The sequence below is a fragment of the Macaca fascicularis genome, chromosome X, assembly GCF_037993035.2.
Source record: "Macaca fascicularis isolate 582-1 chromosome X, T2T-MFA8v1.1".
In the NCBI taxonomy this organism is placed as follows: domain Eukaryota; kingdom Metazoa; phylum Chordata; class Mammalia; order Primates; family Cercopithecidae; genus Macaca; species Macaca fascicularis.
The window spans coordinates 92916775-92938902 of NC_088395.1; the positions used below are offsets into that span (position 1 = coordinate 92916775).

The window sequence follows — 22128 nt, forward strand, 5'->3', positions numbered from 1 at the left end:
GCATTCCTGCTTGCTGGCTCTGAAAAGAGCAGCAGATGTCCCAACACAGTTCTTGAGCTCTGCTAAAGGACAGACTGCTTCCTCAAGTGGGTCCCTGACCCCTGTGCCTCCTGACTGGGAGACACCTCCCAGCAGGGGAAACAGACACCTCATACAGGAGAGCTCTGGCTGGCATCTGCCGGGTGGCCCTCTGGGATGAAGCTTCCAGAGAAAGGAACAGGCAGCAATCTTTGCTGTTCTGCAGCCTCCGCTGGCAATACCCAGGCAAAGAGGGTCTGTAGTGGACCTCCAGTGAACTCCAGCAGACCTGCAGCAGGGGGGCCTGTTAGAAGGAAAACTAACAAACCGAAAGGAATAGCATTAACATCAATAAAAAGGACGTCCATGTAGAAACCCCAACATCAAAGATCAAAGGTAGATAAATCCACAAAGATGACAATAAACCAGCACAAAAAGGCTGAAAATTCCAAAAACCAGAATGCCTTTCTCCTACAAAGGATCACAACTCCTTGCCAGCAAGGGAACAAAACTGGATGGAGAATGAGTTTTACGAATTGACAGAAGTAGGCTTCAGAAGATAGGTAATAACAAACTCCTCTGAGCTAAAGGAGCATGTTCTAACCAAATGCAAGGAAGATAAGAACCTTGAAAAAAGGTTAGACAAATTTCTAACTAGAATAACCAGTTTAGAGAATACATAAATGACGTGATGGAGCTGAAAAACACAGCATGAGAAGTTCGTGAAGCATACACAAGTATCAATAGCTGAATCAATCAAGCAGAAGAAAGGATATCAGAGATTGAAGATCAACTTGGAATATGGAAGTATTTGAAAAGACCAAACCTACATTTTGCTGGTGTACCTGAAAGTGATGGGGAGAATGAAAACAAGTTGGAAAACACTCTTCAGGGTACTATCCAGGAAGACTTCCCCAATCCAGCAAGACAGGCCAACATTCAAATTCAAGAAATAGAGAGAACACCACAAAGATACTCCTCGAGAAGACCAAACCCAAAACACATAATTGTCAGATTCACCAAGGTTGAAATGAAGGAAAAAATGCTAAGGGCAGCCCGAGAGAAAGGTCAGGTTACCCACAAAGGGAAGCCCATCAGACTAACAGCAGATCTCTCTGCAGAAACCCTGTAAGTCAGAAGACAGTGAGGGCCAATATTCAACATTCTTTAAGAAAAGAATTTTCAACCCAGAATTTCATATCCACCTGAACTAAGCTTCGTAAGCAAAGGAGAAATAAAATCCTTTCCAGACAAGCAAATGCTGAGAGATTTTATCACCACCAGGTCTGCCTTACAAGAGCTCCTGAAGGAAGCACTAAACATGGAAGGGAAAAACTGGTACCAGCCACTACAAAAACGTACTAAATGGTAAAGACCATTGACACTATGAAGAAATCGCATCAACTGTGGGCAAAAAACCAGGTAGCATCATAACGACGGGATCAAATTCACACATTACAATATTAACCTTAAATGTAAATGGGCTAAATGCCCCAGTTAAAAGACACAGACTGGCAAATTAGATAAAGAGTCATGATCCATTGAGGTGCTGTATTCAGAGATCAATGCAACAAGAAGAGCTAACTCTCCTAAATATATATGCACCAAGTACAGGAGCACCCAGATTCATAAAGCAAGTTCTTAGAGACCTACAAAGAGATTTATACTCCCACACAATAATAGTGGAATACTGTAAAACCCTACTGTCAATATTAGACAGATCGATGAGACAGAAAATTGGCAAGGATATTCAGGACTTGAACTCAGCTCTGGACCAAGCAGACCTAATAGACATCTACAGAGCTCTCCACCCCAAATCAACAGAACATATTTTCTTCTCAGCAACACATCACACTTATTCTAAAATTGACCACACACACACACACACACACACACACACACACACACAAAAATTTCAGGTCAATATCCCTGATGAACATCAGTGTGAAAATTCTCAATAAAATACTGGCAAATCGAATCCAGCAGCACATCAAAAAGCTTATCCACCACGATCAAGTTGGCTTCACCCTTGGGATGCAAGGCTGGTTAAACATACACAAATTAATAAATGTAATCCATCACGTAAACAGAACCAGTGACAAAAAAACCACATGATTATCTCAATAGATGCAGAAAAGGCCTTTGATAAAATTCAACACCCCATCATGCTAAACACTCTCAATCAACTAGGTATTGATGAAACATATCTCAAAATAATAAGAGCTATTTATGACAAACCTATAGCCAGTATCATACTGAATGGTCAACAGCTGGAAGCCTTCCCTTTGAAAATCTGCACAAGACAAGGATACCCTCTTTCACCACTCCTATTCAACATGATATTGGAAGTTTCAGCCAGGGCAGTCAGGCAAGAGAAGGAAATAAAGGGTATTCAAATAGGAAGAGAGGAAGTCAAATTGTCTCTGTTCGCAGATGGCATGATTGTATATTTAGAAAACCCCATCGTCTCAGCCCCAAGTCTCTTTAGGCTGATAAGCAACTTCAGCAAAGTCTCAGGATACAAAATCAATGTGCAAAAATCACAAGCATTCCTATACACCAATAATAGAGAGACAGAGAACTAAATCATGAGTGAACTCCCATTCAGAGTTGCTACAAAGAGCATAAAATTCCTAGGAATAAAATTCACAAGGGATGTGAAGGACTTTTTCAAAGAGAACTACAAACCACTTCTCAAGGAAATAAGAGACGACACAAACAAATGGAAACACATTCCATGCTCAGGGATAGGAAGAATGAATATCTTGAAAATAGCCTTCCTGGCCAAAGTAATTTATAGATTCAATGCTATCCCCATCAAGCTACCACTGACTTTCTTCATAGAATTAGAAAAAATTACTTTAAATTTTGTATGGAAAAAAAAAGAGCCCATATAACCAAGACAGTACTAAGCAAAAAGAACAAAGCTGGAGGCATCACACTACCTGACTTCAAACTATACTACAAGGCTACAGTAACCAAAACAGCATGGTATTGCTACCAAAACAGATATGTAGACCAACAGAACAGAACACAGGCCTCAGAATTAATACCACACATCTACAACCATCTTGTGTTTGACAAACCTGACAAAAACAAGCAATGAGGAAAGGATTCTCTATTTGATAAATGGTGTTGGGAAAACTGGCTAGCCATATGCAGAAAAAGGAAAGTGGTCGCCTTCCTTACACCTTATACAAAAATTAACTTAAAATGGATTAAAGACCTAAAACCATAAAAACTTTAGAAGAAAACCTAGGCTATACCATTCAGGACATAGTTATGAGCAAAGACTTCTTGACTAAAACACCAAAAGCAATGGCAACAAAAGCCAAAATTAACAAATGGGATCTAATTAAACTAAGGAGCTTCTGCGCAGAAAAAGAAACTATCATCAGAGTGAACAGGCAACCTACAGAATGGGAGAAAATTTTTTCAATCTATTCATCTGACAAAGGGCTAATACCCAGAATCTACAAAAAACTTAAACAAATTTACAAGAAACAAACAACCGCATGAAAACATGGGCAAATGATATGAACAGACATTTCTCAAAAGAAGGCGTTTATGTAGCAAACATATGAACAAAAGCTCTTCATCGCTGGTCATTAGAGAAATGCAAATCAAAATCACAATGAACTACCATCTCACGCCATTTAGAATAGCGATCATTAAAAAGTCAGGAAACTGCTGATGCTGGAGAGGATGTGGAGAAATAGGAACACTTTTACAATTTTGGTTGGAGTTTAAATTAATTCAACCATTATGGAAGACAGTGTGGCAATTCCTCAAGGATCTAGAACTAGAAATACCATTTGACCCAGCAATCCCATTACTGGTTATATACCCAAAGGATTATAAATCATTCCACATAAAGACACATGCACATGTATGTTTATTGCAGCACTGTTCACAATAGCAAAGACTTGGAACCAACCCAAATGCCCATCTATGATAGAATGGATACAGAAAATGTGGCACATATACACTACTGAATACTATGCAGCTGTAAAAAGGATGAGTTCATGTCCTTTGCAGGGAGATGGATGAAGCTGGAAACTATCATTCTCAGCAAGCTAACACAGGAACAGAAAACCAAACACTGCATGTTCTCACTCATAAATGGGATTTGAACAATGAGAACACATGGACACAGGGAGGGGAACATCACACAATGGGGCCTGTCAGGCAGTGGGGGACTAGGGGAGGGATAACATTAGGAGAAATACCTAATATAGATGACGGGTTGATGGATGGAGCAAACCACCATGGCAGGCGTATACCTATGTAACAAACCTGCATGTTCTGCACATGTATCCCAGAACTTAAAGTATATATATATATATATACACATATATATATGTGTGTGTGTGTGTGTGTGTGTATACCCTGCTGACTTTGTGCATTTTGTATCCTGCAACTTTACTGAATTTATCAGTTTTAAAATTTTTTTGGTGTATTCTTTAGGTTTTTCCAAATATAATATTACACCCTCTGCAAACAAGGATAATTTGACTTTTTTCTTTCTAGTTTGGATGCCTTTTATATCTTTCTCTTGTCTGATTGCTCTAGCTAAAATGTCCAGTACTATGTTAAATAACAGTGATGAAAGTGAGCTTTCTTATCATGTTCCAGATCTTAAAGGAAAGGCTTTCAGTTTTTCCCCAGTCAGTATGATACTAGCTTTTAGTCTGTCATATATGGCTTATATTATTCTTTCTATCCCCAGTTTTTTTAGGGTGTTTATCATGAAGGGGTGTTGAATTTTATCAAATGCCTTTTCAGCATCAATTGAAATGATCATATGGTTATTGTTCTTCATTCTGTTGATATGACTTATCACAATAATTGATTTGTTTATGTTGAGCCATCCTTGTATCCCAAGGACAAATCCACTTGGTCATGATAAATGATCTTTTACATTTATTGTTGAATTTTGTTTGCTAGTATTTTGTTGAGAATTTTCACAGCAATATTCATCAGAGATACTGGCCTGTAGTTTTCTTTTTTTTCTTTCTTTTTTTTTAAATGTGTCTTTGTTGGGTTTTGGAATCAGAGTAGTACTGATTTCATAGAATGTGTTTGGAAGCAGTCTTCCTCCCCTGTTTTTCAGAACTGTTTGAGTAGGATTGGTATTAGTTCTTCTTTAAATTTTTGTAGAATTCAATAGGAAATTGTTGGGTTGCAGGCTTTTCTTTATGGGAGACTCTTCAGCTTCGATCTCATTACTTTGATCTAATTTCTTCGATCTTGTTACTTTGATCTCATTTCAGCTTCAATCTCATTACTTGTTATTGGTCTGCTCAGGTTTTGTACTTCTTCATGGTTCAATCTTGGTGGGTTATTTGTGTCTAGGAAGTTGTCTGTTTCTTCTAGATTTTCCAATTTATTGGCATGTAGTTGACGACAGTAGCCACTAATGATCCTTTGAATTTCTCAGTATTAGTTGTAATGTCTCCTTTTATATTTATTAACTTATTTGTATTTGTTTGGATTTTCTCTCTTATTTATTTAATCTTTTTTATTTATTTGAATCTTCTCTCTTCTTTGATCAGCTTGTCTGGCTTATGGTTTGTCAATTTTACTTAACTTTAAAAAATATCAGCCTTTTGTTTCATTGATTTTTTGCATGATTTTTGTTTCAATTTCATTGATTTTGTTCTCATGTTTATTTCTTTTTTCTAGTGATTTGGGGTTTGGTTTGCTCTTGCTTTTCCAGTTGTTTAAGATATCTCATCAGATTGCTTATTTGAAGTTTTACTTCTTTTTGATGTACACATTCATAGCTATAAACTTTTCTCTTAGTACTGCTATTACTGTATCCCATAAATTTTTGTATGTTGTGTTTTTATTATCATTTGTTTTAAGAAAATTTTTCCATCTTAATTAATTGATTGACCCACCGGTGATTCAGAATCATACAGTTTAATTTGTGTATTTATGTAGTTTCCAAAATTTCTCTTGTTATTGTTTTCTCATTTTATTTCACTGTGTTTAGAAAAGATTCATGGTATTATTTCAATTTTTGTGAATGTTTTAAGACTTGTTTTATGACCTAAGATGTGGTCTTTTTTACAATGATCCATGTACTGAGTAGAGCAATGTGCATTCTACAGCAGTAGGATGAAATGTTCTGTAAATATCTATTATGTTAATTTGGCCTATAAATACAGATTAAGTCCATTCAATACTTCTTTGTTGATATTCTATCTGAAAGATCTGTCCAGTGCTGAAAGTGGGGTATTGAAGTCTCCAGTTATTATTGTATTGGGGCCTATCCTCTCTTTAGCTTTAATAATATTTTCTTTATATTTTGGGGTGCTCCAGTGTTGGGTGTATATATATTTAAATTGTTGTATTTTCTTGCTGAATTGACTCCGTCGTTATATAATGGTATTCTTTGTCTCTCATAGTTTTTTTTCTTGAAATCTAGTTTTTCTGAAATAAGTATAGCTACTCATGCTCTTTTTTGTTTGCCTTGGCATGGCATATCTTATTCCTTTCCTTTATTTTCAGTCTATATATGTCTTTATAGGTGAAGTGTGTTTCTTGTAGGCAACAAATCAATGATTCTTGTTCTTCCATCCATTCAGCCAGTCTGTTTTGATTGGAGAGTTTAGTCTATTTACATTCATTGTTATTACTGGTAAGTAAGGACTTACTCCTGCCATTTCATTGTTTGAGCTTTGGTAGTTTATGGTATTCTCCTCCTTCTTTTTTTTTCCCTTCCTGTGTTCCTTTTAGAGAAGGTGGTTTTCTCTGGTAATACTGTTTAGTTTCTTGCATTATATATATCTTTTGGACCCCTTGTATTTTTTTTTGCTTAAAGGTTAACATAGGGATTGCAAATTTTATTTATAAACTATTGTTTTAATCTCATGACAACTTACACTGTTTGCATAAACTCGCAAACAAACAAACAAGCCAAAAGGAAGCATAACAATAACTTTATGCCTTAGCTTCATTCTCCAACTTTTAAACTTTTAGTTGTTTCTATTTAAATCTCATTTTACTATGTCTGAAAATGTAGTTGTAGTTACTATTTTTTATTCATTCATTGTTTAGAGTTTCTATATAAAGTAAGAGTATTTACACACCACAGTTACTGTGTTGTAATATTCTGTTTTTTCTGTATAATTACTATTAATATTACCAGTGAGGTTTGTACCATCAGATAATTTCTTATTGCTCATTAATGTTCTTTTGTTTCTCATTGAAGCACTTCATTTAGCATGTCACTTAGAATAGGTCTAGGTCTGGTATTGATAATATGTCTCAGCTTTGGTTTGTCTGGGAAAGTCTTTATTTCTCCTTCATGTTTCAAGGATGTTTTTCCCAGATATGCTATTCTAGGGTAAATATATTTTTTTCCTTCAGCATTTTAAATATATCATGCCACTATTTACTGGCCTGTGAGGTTTCCATTGAAAAGTCTGCTTCCAGATGTAATGGAGATCCATTGTATGTTATTTGTGTCTTTTCTCTTGCTGCTTTTACTATCTTTTATTTATCTTAGGCCTTTGGGAGTTTGATTATGAAATGCTTTGAGTTAGTCTTCTTTGGGTTAAATCTACTTGGTATTCTATAACCTTCCTGTATGTTGCTATTGATATCTTTCTCCAGGTTTGGGAAGTTCTCTGTTATTATCCCTTTGAATAAGCTTTCTACCACTACATCTTTCTCTGCCTGCTCTTTAAGGCCCAAAACTTAGATTTGCCTTTTTGAGTCTATATTCTAGATCTTGTGTGTGTGCTTCATCGTTTTTGTCTTTTTCTTTTATCTCCTCTGACTGTGTATTTTTAAATAGCCTGTTTTCAAGCTCATGAATTTATTCTTCTACATGACTGATTCTACTTTTAAGACTCTAATGCATTCTTCAGTATGCCAATTACATTTTTTAGCTCCAGAATTTCTGCTTAATTATTTTTGATTATTTCTACATTTTAATTAAATTTATCTGATAGAATTCTGAATTCCTTCCTGTGTTATGTTGAATTTCTTTGAGTTTTCTCAAAACAACTATTTTGAATTCTCTATCTAAAAGGTCACATATCTCTGTTTCTCCAGTTTTTGTGCCTGGTGTTTTATTTAGTTCATTTGGTGAGGTCATGTTTTCTAGAGGGTCTTGATGCTTGTATATATTCCTCAGTGTCTGGGAATTGAAGTGTTAGGTATTTTTTTGTATTCATCTCAGTCTGTGTTTGTCTGTACCTATCCTTCCTGTGACGGCTTTCCAGATATTTGAAAGGATTTGGGTGATACAATCTAAGCTGTATGTCTCTTAGGGAGCACCCTAAGCCCAGTTAGCTCTGTGACTCTTGCAGACTCCTAGAGGTACCACCTTGATGGTCTTGGACAAGATTGCAGAGAATTCTCCAGATTTTTAGGACAGAGATTTTTGTTCTTCTCCCTTACTATTTCCCAAGAAAAGGAGTCTTTCTCTCTGTTCTGAGTCACCTAAAGCTAGAGGTGGAGTGACACAAGCACTGCTATGGCCACCACTTCTATGACTGCACTGGGTCAGATCTGATGCCACCACAGCACTGAGTCTCACCCAAGGCCTGATGTAACCCTTCCCTGGTTACCTACCACCTATGTTCGCTTAAGGACCTGGGGCTCTACAATCAGCAGGTAGAAAAGCCTCCAGACCTGTGACCTTCCCTTCAGAGTGGTGAGCTCCCCCAGACCGCTGGCATATCCAGAGGTGCTGTCTGGGAGCCAGGCCCTAGAGTCACATACCTTAGAAGTGTAATTGTGTATTCTATTGTACTGTGACTGCCCTGGCACTCAAACCACAAGACAGAGTCCTTTTCACTCTTCCCTCCCTTTCTTAAATGCAGAGGAGCCTCACCCAGTGGCTACCAGTACCATAGACCCACAGGGAGTACTGCCAGACTACCACTGATGTTCCCTTAAGACCCAGGGCTGTTCACTCAGCTTGTGTTGAATACTGCCTGACTTCAGGGCAGTGGGCTCCCCTCTTGCCCAAGGCAGGTACAGAAATGCTGTAATAGAGCCAAGTCCTGGAATAAGTCCCCTCAAAGGCTGGATTGGTGCTCTATTATCCTGTGGCAGAGCTGGTACCTAAGGTAGCAAGACAAAGTCCCATTTACTTTTCTCTGTACTTTTCTCTTATGGAAGGAGTCTTGCCCTGTAGCCTCCATAGCTGGGAGTGTGTTGAGTCTCACCTGAAGCCAGCAAGTCTCAGTGTCTCACAGCCCTTGATGTAGTATCTGGGTATCACTGCTGGTTATTCAGGGGATAAGGGCTCTTCAGTTAGCAGGTGATGACTTCTTCCAGGTCTTGGTCATTCCCTTCAAGGCAGAAGGTTCCCTTATGGCCCAGGATGTGTCCAGAAATGTTGCTCAGGAGGAACGTCCTGGAAAAGGTGCCTAATGACTGACCAGTGCCCTCTTCTGCTGTGGCTGAGCTGGTATTCAAGATGCAAGACCAAGTCCTCTGCACTCTTATCTCTCCTCTCCTTAAGCGGAAGGAGGGGGTCTCTTTTGGAACCGTGAGCTGTGCATCCTGGGGTTGGGGGAGGTTGATGTAAGCATTCCCTTAGCTGCCTCGTTTGGTGTCTAAATAGGTTTCATACACAACCAGTTCACTCTCTCTGGCCCTAGTTTAACACTTAGGCTTGCTTAGGAGTTGCAGTCCTCTTGGTGTTGACTGTTTTTCAAGTTTATTTGCAGCCCCAAAACACTTTAGCCCATGGTGGTGAGGCTTGTGGGAACTCAAGTTTGGATCACTAGGATTGTCAATTCCCCTCTGGCTAGGGCTGGTTTAAATGCTCTCTTGTTGGTCGGGCATCAGCTGAGTTTGGTCGGGTTTTGCTTTTTGTTATAAGAGGGCAACACTGAGTTCAATGCCTCCCAATTGCTGTGATTTCCATCTCCTCAGACACAGAAATGGTCTCCACAAGAAACTTCAAAAGACAGAGGAGCCAGGGGGATTTGGGAGGGGTAGCATCAGAGAACAAGACTTTTCTTTTTTTTTGTACTTCTTCAGTGCCTCTTTTAGTGATTTTGAAGTTACAATTAGGTACTATGAGTGCTCACCTGATTTTTGGTTCTTACGAAGGGGTGTATGTGTGTGTGTGTGTGTGTGTGTGTGTGTGTGTGTGTAGATAGTTGTTAAGTTGATATCCTTTGGTGGGGAAGACGATTGGTGAAACCTATTCTGCCATCTTGCCTTGAAGACCTGATTAAAATTTTGGAGACAATAATAATTTAACTTTTTTACCAAAAATTATTTGTGAAAATTATATATGAAATATCTTAAGTTGGTTCATGACATATTTGATATAATTTGTGACAAATATATCACATCAATTATATAAGTCAACTTTAATCTTTATTATTAGAGATCCCATGTTCAAGTTTGCTTATAAATGCAAGAATTAGTGGCAGTGTGTTTTACAAATTTATATCAGAGGATAATCTTATTTTTTCATTATTAGACCCTCTTTGTTATTGTGCTTTCTTTTGGTTTGTCTCTAAAATGAGTACCAATAGAATCCTTTTGATTTCAAATGTATTTTGAGATGTATAAATACATATCACTTTGATTAAAAATCATTCACAAAAATATTTGGTAAAATGTATTACATACATGCTGGAGACTTTACAACATTTTACTAGGCTTATTCATTTTATTATGGTAGATCATTTGTGAGAATCCAGGTTGTGGGGGGCATGTATAGATTGTGCACAAAAGATAAAATAATAGATATGACTGGTAGTATCTTGTTGGTAGATAGTGAACTAGGAAATAGGGATGTAGCACATATTTAGACACACATGTCATAACATACACATGCATGCACATATATGCAAACATACTTTTTCTGCCTTCAGAGTCATGTATAGAAACATATACAGTCCTATAAAGAAATAGAATTTTTTTTATATATATATATAGTTATTAGAGCACTGAAGGCAATGAAAAACATTACAATTGTACACATAGAAACCATTGGTCTGGCTACTGTATAATAGGGTAAGTAGCTCGATTTTCAGAATGTTGTGGGGTTGGAGAAAAAATAGCTTCGACCTTCTTAGGGCATACTTTTGGATATTCTTTCCAAAGGCAAAGGGACAAACAAGACCAAATTCTCAGTCCATGCGTCACATCTGGCTCTCACTCTAATCTGATACAACCGTCATCACTACACAGTGATAGCGAGTACTTTTCTGTTTTCTGCTGTAAAAAAATTAATTTGTCAGTTGCAGTGGTCTGTGAGCAGCTGTCTGAACACCGAAGCATATAGCACCCCCATCATAGGAGGTTAGCTGTAATAGGAGTAGGTGGTCCTGTAATTATATGATTTTATGTAGACCATTTTAGAAGCCTTCTAAATGAAAATCTCTTCCTGACAAGAGTAATGACAAAAAGATAATTTATTGGAAAGCAGTCAGATTGTATAAGGCTGTTAAATTACTCTACTACAGGTGAATCAGTAGCTAAGTGTGTTAAATTGGTGGTAGCTGAATTGTGACTGATAACACTCAATGGTCGTACCATATTATGTTTGCTTAGAACATGTTTCATGCTCTATTCATATTGTTATCAGAAGTACAATCTCTATATAAAGGAGAAAGTAAAAATATTTCCTCTAGTAGATAATTATAGACATTTATATATAGTCAATGGGATATTAATAGGAAAATCATATACTTTATTTTCCAAACTGGAACACTTTTGACAGTGAAAGTGACCACTATTAGTAATTACATCACAACAACAGGCATAAACAAGGAAGCAGTTTCAGAGAAATTGGGATGTATAGTTACTCTAAGAATGAGATATACAACTTGACAAGATAGTTCCACAGGTGACTCAGGCCTGGGCAGCAGTGAAACGCCTTGCCTTCTGCCTTCTACTGAAGTGACATTTGTATAAATGAATTGGTTTCCATGTTGTAGGTATTCATTTATAATAGGTGGATATAATATAGTTCCTGAGCACATTGTTTGTATTGGTTTTGCTTTAGAGCCCTAGAAATGTTTGAATGTGGTAGTGTGTTGCAGCATCATTAAATGGAGATGGCTGGTACAATGGGTGTTATCCAAAATGTTATATTTCCATAATTCCCAGTAGTGTTTTGACCCCCTTGGTCTACCTCCAGTTTGTTTCCTTCTTAGAATTTTTGTGGGAGGCTGATTTCCGATTTAAGAAAACATGTTATATTTTATTTGTTTCCTCTTTTAACTCTATTTTTCTGTACAACTGACTAATATGAATATTGTAGTTAATAGAGGCTGACAAGAAACACTCTTAATTCTCTTGTTTGCTCTGATGATATCTCACTGTGGCCTCTTAGATAGATGACTAAGTGGTTTTTTTGATGTCTTTGTGAAGTTTTATAATAGAATAAACTGGGTAAAGTGCATTTTATGGGGCTTACTTAGGTTTTTAGTTTAAAGACAATATAGCCACGAGGAGTAGTACTATTTCAATAGAACCCCAAACTAAGTCCTTTTCATCCACAATTTTTTAATACTCTGTTAAAAATGTCATTGTAGAGGTGATCTTTATACTTTTGAAAAGTACCTAATTAGATCAATCATTCCAGGTGTCTAAATTATTTTTACAAAAAATTGTTTCAGAGTTCAGGTCCAACTTGTAAAATGATGGCAAAAATTATTTTAGCTGTGAGTTGCTTGGCTTATTCATATTTCTTTTTGTCTTTCTGCACCTTTGGTATATTGCTAGATTTCCATAATTTTCATAATAGTTTGAAGAAAACCACAGTTAAGTTTAAAATTTGTTGTGACTGTGAAACTTTGCTGTTGAAAGATAAGGACACCCCACCCTGTTCATTGGCTAAGGGGAAATATAATCAAAGTATTCCCTTTGTTCAGTCCATAGTCAACTTGCATTGTTTCTTAATTTGTGTCTTTAGATTCTGGGATATGTTCAGTTTAGAAAGTTCATTTTTACTCTGTCAGCATCTTTCTTTTAAAACAATTTCTCATTTGTACACAAATATTTTAGTCTCTTCAACCTTAACTTTTGTAAGCTACACAAATGTTACTGTATATCTTATATTATACTGCAGTATCTTTTTTGAAGGAGAATACATAATGTTGGTTGCCTTTTATAATTAAGTTACTGTGGATCAACCTTTTATGACAAATAACAGACAATTTTGTTATGAGTCTTATGTTACACTGTGATGCAGTTGTCTCTACTTTTCCATGCCCCCAATAAGGGGGTTTTCATTCTACTTCAGCTTCCTTTTATCCAGTGATATGTGCATAAAAGATCATGTTGAGCTTAGCAGTGATTCTGACAGTGCTCAGCACAAAGTAGATGCTCAGTACTTCTTTGCTGGATCTAAGTTAGCTATCGAATTTCTTTTTGCATCTCATAAAGATACATGTGTTGAGATATGATTACTTAAGGAATATTCAGGACAATGGGGAGCTGTGATGGTTGCTTTAGGCTGGGTTTGTTTTACCTACAACGGAGAAAAGAGTGACTACCACCCAAAATTTGTTTTGTATTCTGAGAAGTCAGGTTTATTTCATAACTTGAAAAAAATGTCAGTGTTTATTCAAATGAAGAAGCAAAAAATTTCAAATAGTATGCATCCACATAGAGCTCGGCTTAAAATCAGGGACATTTGTGGCATTTCTCCCCCTTTGGCCTCCTCCATCTGTCAACTTTTTGAGAAGGGTGTGTATGTTTCCATAAAATTCAGTTGGCTGACAGTAATAACATAAAACTTATTTTAGAGATTATCATTGTATATTTTTAATTTTTTTATTGGTACATGATATTTGTACATATTTATGGGATACATGCTAACTTTTGTTACATGCATAGAATGTGTAATGTTTAGCCAGAGGGGTATCCAACATGTTGAGTATTTAGCATTTCTATGTGTTGGGAACATTTCAAGTCCTCTGTTTTAGCTGTTTTGAAATATACAATACATTGTTGTTAACTATAGTCACACCCTACCCTGGTATAGAACATTAGGACTTATTCTAACTCTATGTGTGTACCCGTTAACCATTAATTATATAGGCATCCCAAATAGAACACTTAATGAAGAACCCTGAAGGAACTGAACTTTACTTCTTTGAGAAAGAAAATTGCATAATAGTGCTTAAGAAAAATGTGTATATTTAATTTCATACTGATAATGTTGGTTCTTAATGGTATTTCACTGTACTAATGGATTTTCTCATTTTGTATTACTTTCATTTTAAACATGAGAGAGCCTAGTTTTTAAAAAGTTTATTTTATTAGTATACCAGTTCTTAATTTCAAAAATGTTTAGCATAATAAAAATAACCAAAATAAAATTCAGGCAGGTCCTCTTCATTTAAATGCTCAGTGGCTTTATACTTGAGTACTTGATTGTACAATTTACAGTAATATTAGTTAGGGTATGGCACATGGAAATTCTATTTTGCCATTTCCTGTGCTCATTCAGTTTCCTTTGATTTAAAAATTATTAAAATTGAATAAATATTCAGCACCAGATAAGAAAAGTTTTATTTCAAAGTGAAGCAGTACAAAAGTTAATGGCCATATTTTGAACAATGTACTATGAAGTGGATTCCTTTAGTTGTTCACTTGTTAACAAGATAACTGGAAAAAGGGAGAAAGAACACAATGTTTATGTTATTTGTGACCTATATTGCCCTTCAAATACTGAAGTAACACATTGGACTTAAGAATTGTAAGAGGAATAAAGATTATAAAGCATATACAAAAATCCATTATTTGTGGCTTTCTCTTACATCAGTCATGGAAAAATTTGGCATGGGAGAGAAAAGTGATGGAATTATCTGTATCTTCTATAATACTAATAAAGAACATCATAAAAATGTCTTAATCAAAGTTTTCCAGCAAGACAATGGTTTGTGTAACAGATACATCTGATGTAGCAGAATTTTCTTTCTTTTACCGGTGCCAAATATAGGTTCATAAATATATTACTGAAGACATTTTAATTTTGAAAGCCTTGCCCTTCTACTTCAGAGATAAAAAATTATTTTTGAAATACAAGGAACATTATTCTTGAAATATAAAGAAACTGCCCTGTGGTCAATGATAGTCTTAACTACTTGTCAGTCAAAAGCAGAAGTTTGTTGAGACATTTAATTACAAGGTAATGTAGTCATCAAAATGTCATTGTGGTAACTGACAGCTCATTTTGGACTGAAAGTGTGCAACTACCTCCCCTGAGGTCAGAGATATTTGGAGGTTAACTTAGTAATGACAAATCCTTTATTATCACATTATGACATTGAAAAAATGCAGTTACACTAATGAATTAATAACAGTAATAAAATGACAGTCATAATTGCATAATGTACAAGTTGTCAACTGCGTTTTTCTTTTACATGGTTGGAATTTTTATTTTATCAGTATATTTGCAGTATATTAATTGTCCCGAATATGGCACAGACACAGAAGGATTTCTAAAATTTTTCAAATGCCATGGTCTATACTTATGGGAATCCAGTGTATCCATACTTTGATTCTACTTATCTTCTTCCCACCTCTTTCTCTTCTGCTATTTTACAAAGCTTTAAAATAAATAAGGAGAATTTGCAATTACCACCAGACCCAGTGTTAATGTGTACTTAACGTCCTTTTTATCTCAGAAAGCTTTGACTTCTGTCTGAAGAAAATTTTGGCCTAAATGTCTTATACTTAATGCATTCAGAAGAAAATGAAAGGAAAAGGACAGGGTTTTATATATATTTATTTTATTTTATTATTTTATTTTAAATAGCAGCAGATGCAATCTTTGACTTCCTAACTTTGCATAAATATAGAAAGTAGATCTCCTTAGTATCTAACTTCCTTCTGCCTTGAAATCTTCCAGTTAATGTAACTAGGAGCTGGCTAATAATAGGTTTATGTGTCTAGTGATCTAGCCATGAGTTGGCACTTGACTGTTGACATTTATTTATAAAGAGAATTTGTGGAAAAAATGATGAGTTGGCTACTGTTTTCATTGACCTGAATTATAGAGAATGAGTTGTATTCCTTTTTAAACTTTTCCGTGGGATAACAGAAGAGCTTTTAAAATGGTGATTTGCCCGTTCTTTTTATATTTGCTTGCAATTCTTTATTTATATCTTCTCCTGAGTGCACTTAGAAACTTCTGGGTGTGCTGGGAAGGAAAGGTTTGCTCTTTGGTACTCAAGTCAGAAAGTTTACCCAAGTCTCTGCTAGGACCATAGCTTTAATAAACTGTTAAAAAGGACTGATTTCTTTGAGAGAAGTTTGAAAGTAGTATACAATAGCTTTTAGATTATGTATTACTTATATATATTTATATAGCATATATATTTTATATATAATAATTAGGAAGCTTATGTTATTTTTTCCCCAAAGGAGAGAAGGAATGCTCCAGAGTCAAATATGTTTTAGGGGAGCCTAAATATTCTTAGGAACTCATTGGTAATATGTCTGTGAATTGGCAGTGTTTTTGCAAGTTTGAAAAGACTATAAATGATAATAACCAATATGTATTGAGTAAATTTTACTGTGTTCTCAGCATTTATTAAGAATATGGCAATGGTAACACAATCTTCCCAAAATGTATGAAGAGGTACTATTATTATCTTCGTATTGCAGATGAGAAACTGAAGCACAGGGCGAGTAAGTAGCTTGCCTCAAATTATACATCTATTGTGTTGTGGAGGTGGGATTCAAACCCAGACATTGTGACCCCATAGTCCATGTTCTTAGGCCACTAAGGATATTGGAGGAAAACATACTGTAAATAACACTTACCAGGAATCAGGAGACGTGAATTCTAGTTTTACTGCTACTAAATAGTCCTTATGGTCTTGCACAAGGTTAATCTCTGGTCCCAAGTTTCCTCACTCCCAAAAATGGACAAGTTCATGGATCTGTAATCTGGTTTTTTTTTTTTTTTTTTTTTTTTTTTTTGAGACGGAGTCTCACTCTGTCGCCCAGGCTGGAGTGCAGTGGCCGGATCTCAGCTCACTGCGAGCTCCGTCTCCCGGGTTCACGCCATTCTCCTGCCTCAGCCTCCCGAGTAGCTGGGACTACAGGCGCCCGCCGCCTCGCCCGGCTAGTTTTTTGTATTTTTTAGTAGAGACGGGGTTTCACCGGGTTAGCCAGGATGGTCTCGATCTCCTGACCTCGTGATCCGCCCGTCTCGGCCTCCCAAAGTGCTGGGATTACAGGCTTGAGCCACCGCGCCCGGCCTCTGTAATCTGGTTTTATGAGAACTTCGAAAGCAGACATTCTTTTTGCATTCACTCTTTGATCATAGAGCTTTCCATTTTAATGTGTATCATTTGTTATGTTGGCTATAGAGGGTGAGGTTAAACAAAAAGCAATATGGGTCCAAATGTGAAATAGAACATATTGGTCTGAGCTGTCCAAAGACAGAATAGATTTATTTAAACAAATGGTGCATTTACCGTCAACTGGCAATGTTCAATCAGAGGATGGATGACCAGTTAGTGGGGTACTGAAGAGAGGACTCAAGTATCAGTTGGGAACTGGGATAGATCAGAAGACTTTTAATATTTCTTTCTGTCTTGGGATTTTACGCTTCTGCAAATCTCATCAATATTTCATTCATTCATTTAACAAAAGCAGTCTACCTGTAATGATATCTAAGCACATATGTATAATTATGTGAGCATACTATATATATCTTTCTGTACCTATAACCTGACTTATAGAGTGAATCTTGCATGGATTTCATCTATTAAAATAATACATACTATTCAAAGTGATCTACAGATTCAGTGCAATACCTAACAATGCCATTCTTCACAGAAATCAAAAACACAATCTGAAAATTCATGTTGAACCACAAAAGACTCCGAATAGTCAAAGCAATATTGAGTAAAACAAAGCTGGAGGTATCACACTACCTGACCTCAAAATATACTATGGTTATAATAACCAAAACAAGCATGGCATTGACATAAAAACAGACACATAAACTACTGAAACAAAGTAGAGAGCCCAGATAAATCCATGCATTTACAGCCAACAGATTTTTGTGCCAAGTACACACAATGGGGGAAAGAAGAGTTGCTTCAATAAATGGTGCTGGGAAAACTGGATATCCACATGTGGAAGAATGGAACTAGACCCTTTTCTCTTACCCTATACAAAAATCACCTCAGAGTTGCCCTGGCAACAGCCTTCCCCCGACTACTCCTCTGTCTCTCCAGTGAAAAATGGGCCCCTGCTTGCCCACTGCTTGGAAGCTGCAAACTGTTGTCTCATGAATTTTGGATCCCATTTGGACTTTCGTAATCAGTGATGGCAGTAAAGGCATCAACATTGAGAGCTACTGAGTTTTGGCACTCTCATCAGGTGTATTTACGTTATTGGCAACATTATCATCATGTCATGGCTTGGATGCAAAGCCACCAGAATGCCTGCAGGAAGGCTGTGGAATCCTATTTCAGTCTTCCATGGTAATTTCCTCCTGCAGTTCTTCCCTGAAGAGCTTACGATAACCAGGCCAGGTATCCTATGTCCTTCTCTGACCATCACGTGACTTGGCAGAACTCCTACCTCAGTTCTACAGATTTTGGAAGGTCTGGGCGGCATCCACATGACAACAGTAGGATCCAGGCATCCATAAGAGAAGAACAAGCTTAGTCTAAAGAGGAGGAGATGGAGACCAAGTCAGATGGGGAGGTAGAATGTGACCTAAGCAATATGGAAGTCACCCAGGACCTCTGTCAGTACTTTGCAGAGACTCAGAGGCACAGAGAAGACCAATGGTGGCAGCAACAGCTGGATGCAGAATACCTGGATGACTACACGAATGCTGACCATGACCTGTACTACAACATCTACTGGTCAGTGGAGCCCCTGACTAAGAAGCCCAGTGAGAAGCAACAGACTGAGAATAAAGCATTTGTTTGGGAGAGTGCCACGAAGATCCAGGCCATGGAGGCTGCAGTGCAGCTGAGCTTTGACAAGCACTGTGACAGAAAAGCAGCCCAAGTATTAGCTGGTCATCACCCTGAAGTTCTGAGCACTGGGCACAGGGACCTCTGAGAGTGCTTTCTAACAGAGTTCCCAGCTTCGCCCTTTTTGGGGGGTACACACTCTATATCTCTCCTTCTGTACATTTCTCATGGAAAGGGGAATTTGTAGTGAGGCACAAGCATGTTCACCAAAGTCCCAGTTGACCTGTCATGGATGTATGTACTATGCCAGCCCCTTAGAGGTCAGCCAGATGTGTACTGTTGACAACATGTGAAATTTTCTCCTGACATAAAATGATAATGTTGTATATATTACACTCGTTTTTGATGTTGTCAATAACAGTTCAATTCATTAAAGTTCTTGCCTAGAAAAAAAATCAAATAAAAAAAGATTAAAGACCTAAATGTAAGTCTCGAAACTGTAGAACTACTAAAAGAAAAAGCACAGGAGAAATGCTTCATGATATTCGTCAGGGCAAGGATTTTTTGGATAAGACCCCAAATTATAGACTACAAAAGCAAAAATAGACAAATGGGATTTCATCAAACTAAAATGCTTCTGCATAGCAAAGGAAATAATTAGCAGAGTGAAGAGACAACATATAGAATGGGAGAAAATATTTATAAATAATGCATCTGACAAGGGGTTGATATCAGGAATATGTGTAACAAAATCAGATAACTCGATGGCAGGAAAAAACCCTAAATAATCTGATTTAAAAATGCGCAAAGACCTGAATAGACATTTCTCAAAAGAAGATATACAAATTATGAATAACCAGTGGGTATATGACAAAATTTTTAACATCACTCATCATCAGGGAAATGCAAATCAAAACCACAATGAGATATCATCTCACACCAGTTAGAATGGCTGTCATCAAAAAGATAAAAAACTAACAAATGTTGACAATGATACAGTTAAAAGGGAACTCTTATACACTGTTGGTGGAAATGTAAATTAATATAGTCATATGGAAAATACTATGGAGGTTTCTCAAAAAAATGAAAAGTAGAACTACATGTAATTCAACAATCCTACCACTGAATATATATCCAAAGAAGCTGAAATTAATTTGTCAAAGAGATACCTATACTCCCGTCTCTATTCCAGCACTATTTGTATTAGCCAAGATATAAAATCAACCTAAATGTCCATCAAAAGATGAAGAGCTAAAGAAAATGTAGTATTTATAAACAATGGAATGTTACTTAGCTACAAAAAGGAATGAAATCCTGTTATTTGCAGCAGCATGGATAAACCTGGAGGACGATATGTTAGGTAAAATGAGCCAGGCACCAAAGGACAAATATCACATCATCTTACTCATATGTGAAACCTAAATAAGTTGATGTCTGTGATGGTTAGTACTGAGTGTCAACTTGATTGGATTGAGAGATACAGAGTAATAATTCTGGGTGTGTCTGTGTGGATGTTGCCAAAAAGAGATTAACATTTGAGTCAGTGGACTAGGGAATGCAAATCCAGCCTTAATCAAGTGGGCAAAATCTAATCAGCTTCCAGCAAATACAAAGCAGGCAGAAAAACATGAAAAGGCAAGATGACCCTAGCCTCCTAGCCTACATGTGTCTCCTTGTGCTGGATGCTTCCTTCTCTCAAAAATTGGACTCCAAGTTCTTCAGTTTTGCAACTCGGACTGGCTCTCCTTGCTCCTCAACTTGCAGACAGCCTATTGTGGGACCTTGTGATTTTGTAAGTTAATACTCAATAAACTCATATATATATATCCTATTAATTCTGTCCCTCCCAGAGAACCTTGACTAATAAAGATTTTGGTACCAGAAGTGGGGTGATACTAGAGGAACAGAATATAAATGATGGAAATATAAATTTATTTCCTTGGTTTTGTGTTTTCTAAAGTTGGCTACTTAATATGAGTAGACCCAAAAATGCTAAAGACTCTACTTCTAGTAGTATGGAGAACACCGATAGTCCTTGGCATGAACTATTTGGAGAGTTATGCAAAATAAATGCATTTTATACTCCTGATTACTGCTCATGAGAGGCAAGGAGTTTAGTGGCTCTATACATAATACCATTGGCCATATATGGAGAACCAAGGAATATAATGAATCTGGTTGGTTGCCCTGAAGTTCAGTGGACAAAGTGATGAAAAAAAAATGATGAACTCAAGGATTCTGTCTCCTGACTTCAGAAGCAGATACTGAGCCTCAAATCTGCTAAGATTGCCCTGAGTGAGAGTCTTATCTCCTATAGAGAAAGAGCTGACATTGTAGAAAAACAGACACAAGCTCTTATCATGAAAGTGGCTAATCTGCAATGAAAGATGCATAGACTTCCTTGCCACGTGTCTACTGTTAAAGTGAGGGCATTTATTGGAAAAGAATGGGACCCTGCAACTTGGAATGGGGATGTGTGAGAAGACCCTGATGAAGCTGGGGACACTGTGTTTGCAAATTCTGAGGAACCTTTTTTGACAGAAGGAACAGCTTTCCCATCCCCAGTAGTGGCAACATCGCCTCCCTGACCCAGGCTGCCATCAGCCTTTCCACCTTTGTCTGAGGAGATAAACCCTGCACTGCCTGAGGCAACAGTGATGGCCTCCACTGAGGCAGTTGCCAGGCAGGATAATGTTGATTCTCCTCAGAAGCCACCCCCAACACCTCTGTTTGCTTCTAGACCTATAACTGGACTAAAGTCGTGGTGGGCCCCTAGAGGTGAGGTTGAGAGTGTGACCCCTGAGGAGGTGTGCTACACTTGAAAACAACTGTCTGAGTTCTCTAAATTATATAAACAGCAATCTGGAGAACAGGAATGGGAATGGATACAAAGGGCATGGGATAATGGTGGAAGCAACATAGAGTTGGTTCAGGCGGAATTTATTGATTTGGGCCCACTAAGTAGGGACTCTGCCTTTAATGTTGCAGCTCAGGGAGTTAAAAAAGGTTTTAATAGTTTACTTGCTTGGTTAGCTGAAATATGGATTAAAAGATGGCCCACTGTGAGTGAGTTGGAAATGCCTGATCTCCCTTGGTTTAATGTAGAGGAAGGGATCTATAAGGCTAAGGAAGATTGGGAGCGTGGATTGGATTAGTCACTTTAGAACTACTCACCCCATCTGGGAGGGTTCAGAAGATATACCCTTGACCCATGTCTTGT

General features: G+C 37.1%; 1 protein-coding gene and 1 pseudogene across 8 annotated transcripts in view; both read left to right on the forward strand.

Moving 5' to 3' along the window:
* The window catches only part of DACH2 (dachshund family transcription factor 2), a 691333-nt gene that overhangs the window by 149366 nt on the left and 519839 nt on the right, over positions 1-22128 (forward strand). The window lies entirely within an intron of this gene.
* LOC107128546 (gem-associated protein 8 pseudogene) lies at positions 18085-19033 on the forward strand (annotated as a pseudogene).